Source organism: Hemiscyllium ocellatum, chromosome 19, assembly GCF_020745735.1.
Source record: "Hemiscyllium ocellatum isolate sHemOce1 chromosome 19, sHemOce1.pat.X.cur, whole genome shotgun sequence".
In the NCBI taxonomy this organism is placed as follows: Eukaryota; Metazoa; Chordata; class Chondrichthyes; order Orectolobiformes; family Hemiscylliidae; genus Hemiscyllium; species Hemiscyllium ocellatum.
The window spans coordinates 26,234,608-26,240,162 of NC_083419.1; the positions used below are offsets into that span (position 1 = coordinate 26,234,608).

Below are 5,555 nucleotides of genomic sequence, written 5' to 3' on the forward strand. Positions count from 1 at the left end.
GAAAGGTCAACCAAGACAGAAAATGTTAGAACCCTGACCTAGTTACCATCTGCCAGATTTACAAAATTTATTCATATTATACAAGATATCTCACTTTGAAACTTTGTTATAATAGGATTTGAGCACAAGGGCAGCTGAGAGACACAGCACGCACCAACAGTCAAAATAGTTATAAAATTAATCAATTTGTACATTGTTTAAGCTGGAAGATTAGATGTGCTCAACAATTAAGAGATTGTCAGTTACAAAAAGTTTTGAGCAAGTAATAATTTTCATCCCTGGAATTGTGGCATACAGGTTGAGTGGGGGTTTATATCCGTCATAGACTCAGAGATGTACAGCATGGAAACAGACCCTTCGGTCCAACTCATCCATGCTGACCCGATAGCCTAAACTGATCTATTCCCATTTGCCAGCATATCCCCCTAACCACTTCCTATTCATATACCCAACCAGTTGCCTTTTAAATGTTGTAATGGCACCAGCCTCCACCACTTCCTCTGGCATCTCATTCCATTCATGCACCATCCTCTATGTGAAAACGTTATCCCTTAGATCCCTTTTAAATCTTTCCCCTCTCACCTTAATCCAATGCCCTCTTGTTTTAAGAGTACTTCACCCTGGGAAAAAAAAGACTTTTGTCTATTTACTCTAAACATGGCTCTCATGATTTTATAAACCTCTACAAGGTCACCCCTCAGCCTCCAACACTCCAGCAAAAACAGCCCCAGCCTATTCAGCCTCACCCGATAGCTCAAAACCTCCAAACCTGGCAACATCCTTGTAAATCTTTTCTGAACCCTTTCAAGTTTCGCTATAGCAGGGAAACCAAAATTGACCACAGTATTCAGAAAGTCACCCAATTAATGCGTTTGTACTGCAACATGACCTCCCAATTCCTATTACACAATGCACTGACTCTGAGTGAGCAATGGTTACAAAGGCAGCCAGATATGTTGCTAAGATTCCCAGTTACTTTATCAACCTGCTGGACATAATATGGCACACCTTCCAGGCAGATGGGACTTGAACCTGGATGTTCTGGCCTCTCAGATATGTAAAGGCCTTGCACCGTAAGACCCCGCTATGTTGACACCAATTGAGATGATTGCCATGTTTCCTGTTCCATAATAACTTTTGAATTTTGAATACAGATGAAATATCATTTTTGCTGCAACTCCATTGCAGACTTTGAAAATCTGTTTTAGTTTGCAATGGACATCCATGTACAGAGGAGCCTTGATTTTCTGAACAATACAGGCAGGGAGTATTTTGTTCGGGCAATCAAATACTGGACAACACACAGTTTAGCCAAGCATCAGGATCTTGTGATCTTGCCGGATAATCCGAAATTCAGATAATTGAATGCCATTTAATCAAGGCTTCTCTGTCATTTAGCAGTGGACCCTAGACACACTAGGTTTGGAATCTTGATTTTTTGAGCCAAATGTCAACTCACCTTCACATTCAGTTTTAGAAATGTGATCATCTGCATTGTATGTGATACCACCATGTAATTTATTTTGCACCATGCTTTTATAAAAATCTGCAGATAGAATCATAGAGACATACAGCACAGAAACTGAACCTTTGGTCCAACTCGTCCATGCCGACCAGATATCCCAACCCAACCTAGTCCTACCTGCCAGCACATGGTCCAAACCCTTCCTATTCATATACTCTTCCAAATGTATTTTAAATGTTGCAGTTATACTAGCCTCCACCATTTCCTCTGGCAGTTCATTCCATATATGTACCACCCTTTGTGTGAAAAAGTTGCCCCTTAGGTCTCTTTTATATCTTTCCCTCTCACCCTAAACCTATGCCCTCTAGTTCTGGACTCAAGGAAAAGACTGTCTATTTATCATATCCATGCCCCTCATGATTTTATAAATCTCTATAGAGTCACCCTTCAGCCTCCGACGCTCCAGGGAAAACAGCTGTAGCCTATCCAACCTCTCCCTGGAGCTCAAATCCTCCTGACAGGAAGGAGACCAGAATTGCATGCAATATTCCAACAGTGACCTAACCAGTGCCCTGTACAGCTGCAACATGACCTCCCAACTTACGTACTCAATACTCTGACCAATACGGGAAAGCATACCAAATGCCATCTTCACTATTCTATTTAACTGTGACTCCACTGTCAAGGAGCTTTGAAGCTGTACTCCAAGGTTTCTTTGCTCCACAACACTCCCTAGGACCTTACCTTTAAGTGTATAAGTCCTGCTAAGATTTGCTTTCCCAAAATGGAACACCTCACATTTATCTGAATTAAACTCCAACAAGAATCCAAAGTAGACAAGCAAGAGCTGGAAGAGCGCAGTAAGCCCGACACCATCCCTCCTCAGGAAAGGGGGTAGAAGAACGATTACATCCAAAATGTCAAGTCCAGGTTGAGACTTTCCTCTGGGGCAAAGTGATTTGAACATTATAACATACATCCTTAGTAAAGCTGAATGAGGTATTTCAGGATCTAACATCAAACACTTCTCTCCTCTCCCCATTCCCCAAAAGCCTTCTGAGTTAATGTTATCAACTGCAGCTTCAGGGAGAGGCCTTATCTACAGGCACAGGGATAGCAGAATAGCAAAGGGCACATCTGTCACCTGTTCCTGCCCTCAAAGTTAAATCCTTTGTTTGACATTGCAATTAGAATGTTTTATTACAAAAAAAGTGAAACTCTTCCTGATGTTGATACAAACGTCAGGGTTCTTGAACAGAACATTTTGTCCCATAGCATGCAAGAATCATCCTGGGCATGAAGAGGTCAGCCCATCCAAATGGTACATGCTGTTTATTTTTAAATCTAAAAATGCACCATAAAGAGCCTTACAATTCATTTAACACAACATAACTGACCTGTTCTTTGTTAATGATGCCCATGCCCTCAATCAATCATATCATCATTATCATACCAACAAACTAGTCATTCTAATGTCACAAAGTGGAAAGGAGAATGTAATTTTGGTAAAATCCTTTCATGAGGCAAATGGTAGAGCAAACAGATTGACATGCAAGCTGATCAATTTGGATCCAGATAGATTTCATCTTAAGGGCTTAAAAAGATGAAAGTGACTCTTGAGGTAGTGGATGCATTGGCGTTAATTTTTCACAATTCCATAGAGTCAGGCAATGTTGCATCAAGCTAGGAAGTAGCAACTATAACCCGCTCGCTTCAGAAAGGGTCGGAAGACCCAATAAGGGAAGCTATAGGCCAGTTAGTTTGATGCTATTGTAAAAGTGTTGAAATCAATTGAGAGCTGCACACAAAAAATTCAAGGTAAATTAGGAATATCAGCATGGCTTCAAAAGGGAAAAATCACAAACTTATTAGAACTCCATGAAGGAATAATATGCTGTGGGTGAAGAGGAGTCTATAAAATGTACGGTTCTAAATTGCCGCAAGGCTTTTGATTTTTTTTTAAAAAAATAGTACCACAAAGTTTACTGCAAAAAATAAAATCTGATGCAGAGAGTAACATATTAGCATTGACAGAAGGTTGTTTGGGTGGTAGAAAAATGTATGCACAAGTGGGTAATTGGCAGGATGTCCAATAGTGGAGTCTTACAGGGATATGATACAAAGCCTCAATTTTTTTGTTTTAAAAACAAATTTACATCGATGACTTAGATAAGAGAAGCAAAAGCATAGTAGATAAATTCATACATGACACGAAGAAAGCTAGGCAAATACATTTCAAAGGCAACACAAGGAGGCTGAAAAAAATGTGGCAGATTAGAGTATGTTGTTCACTTTGACAGGACAAAAACAGAATTACTTGAACAAGTGCAGAATTCTGAACTGTGTGAGGTATACGTATTCTGGGACAAGTTCCATAACATCAACACAGGTACAGCTTGTTTAAAAAAAAACAAAGCAACTAATGTGTATATCCTTTATCACATTTACATTCAATTTCTCTTGTAAAGACGTTACTTCAAGATGTATAACTGAAGTGTATGTGCTGATTTAGTCTTCTTATTCAAGGAAAGATATATATTTGAAGTAAGCCAGGCAGCATCTCAGGAATAGAGAATTCGACGTTTCGAGCATAAGCCCTTCATCAGGAATAACGTCGAATTCTCTATTCCTGAGATGCTGCCTGGCCTGCTGTGCTTTGACCAGCAACACATTTGCAGCTGTGATCTCCAGCATCTGCAGACCTCATTTTTTACTCATATATTTGAATTAGTTTAGCAGAGGTTTACTAGCTAAAGGGGGTGGTCTTGAGACATTGAACAGGCTGAGCTTGTTTCCATTGGAGTTTAGAGAAGACAGGCAACTTGGTTAAAGTCTCCTAGATTCCGAATGGTTTCGACAAGGTGGAGGGGGAAAAAGATGGCATTGTTTTAAAGTTAGTTGTCCTGACAGGGTGACTCCTGATAAATGTGAATGACTCGACAAAAGTTTGTACGATTTCAAAATTCTGCTTCAAAACAGAAAAGGTAGTTGAGGCAGGGTTGTTGAATATTTTTAAGACAGTTTGGCAGATTCTTGTTTAGGGGAAATCAAGGCTTAAAAAAAAAATCAGGGTAGACAGAAATGTGGAATTTGAAACAAAACAGACCAGTCATGATCTGACTGAATGGCAAATCAGACCTCAGGAGCCAAATGGTCTATCCTGTTTCTATTTTATATTTAGCCATTTCCCCATGAAAAAGTTGAAATGGATATTTTCCAAATTGTTGAATCTGCAACAGAGTTTCAACTATGATTTCTCCACTTCACTAGTAATACTCAAATCAACTTAAAATATTCAGTATGTTTGACAAATGATAAATGAAGATTCATCTGTTATACAGACAAATAATTAGCAAGATATTGCAACCAACTTACGTGGGGATGCTTTATCACAATATTAATATCATTGCCTTTCTGTATAATTTCTTCAGAGCACTGCGACAACCTTTGGAATAATAATGAAATATCTGCTACTTCTCAAACTTGGTAAAAAAAAGAATCACTCATCAGTATGTAGAAAGAACATTTCTCCTGGCCAGCATACACCTCCTGGTCAGATTTAATTTGCTAACATCAGCAAGTTTTGTAAAGATTCATAGCTCAGGTTGAAGTTCTGGATGTAGGTTTTCTCGTTGAGCTGGAAGGTTCATTTTCAGATGTTTCATCACCATACTAGGTAACATCTTCAGTGAGCCTCCGGACAAAGCACTGCTGGTGTTTCCTGCTTTCAATTTATATGTTTGGGTTTCCCTACAAAATAAGCAGTTGTTTGGAATGCAGAAGTTCTTAGTACATCAGGGATACGAGAAAAATCAATTTTAAAATTACTGTATTGCAAGTCCATAACTGTTTTGCACACCTTTCAGTAATGGGAAACAAAGCAGAGTTATTAGCAACAGCAAATACAAAATTACCAAAATAACCCCAAATTTCAGGTGGTATTTCTTAGTTAACTGAAATTCCCATTTTTATAATGTAGAGGTGGCCGATGTGAATCAGTGCAATTCTAACAAAATATACTGTGGTGATCTGGTGACTGAAAGAGTCAATTTCAAGACCATGTTCTCTATAGAAGAGAGAGCGTCCCAAC

The 5,555-nt window shown here is 39.0% G+C and overlaps 1 protein-coding gene across 2 annotated transcripts in view; it reads right to left on the minus strand.

Moving 5' to 3' along the window:
- Positions 1-5,555, minus strand: part of rps16 (ribosomal protein S16) — a 435,012-nt gene that overhangs the window by 14,961 nt on the left and 414,496 nt on the right. The window lies entirely within an intron of this gene.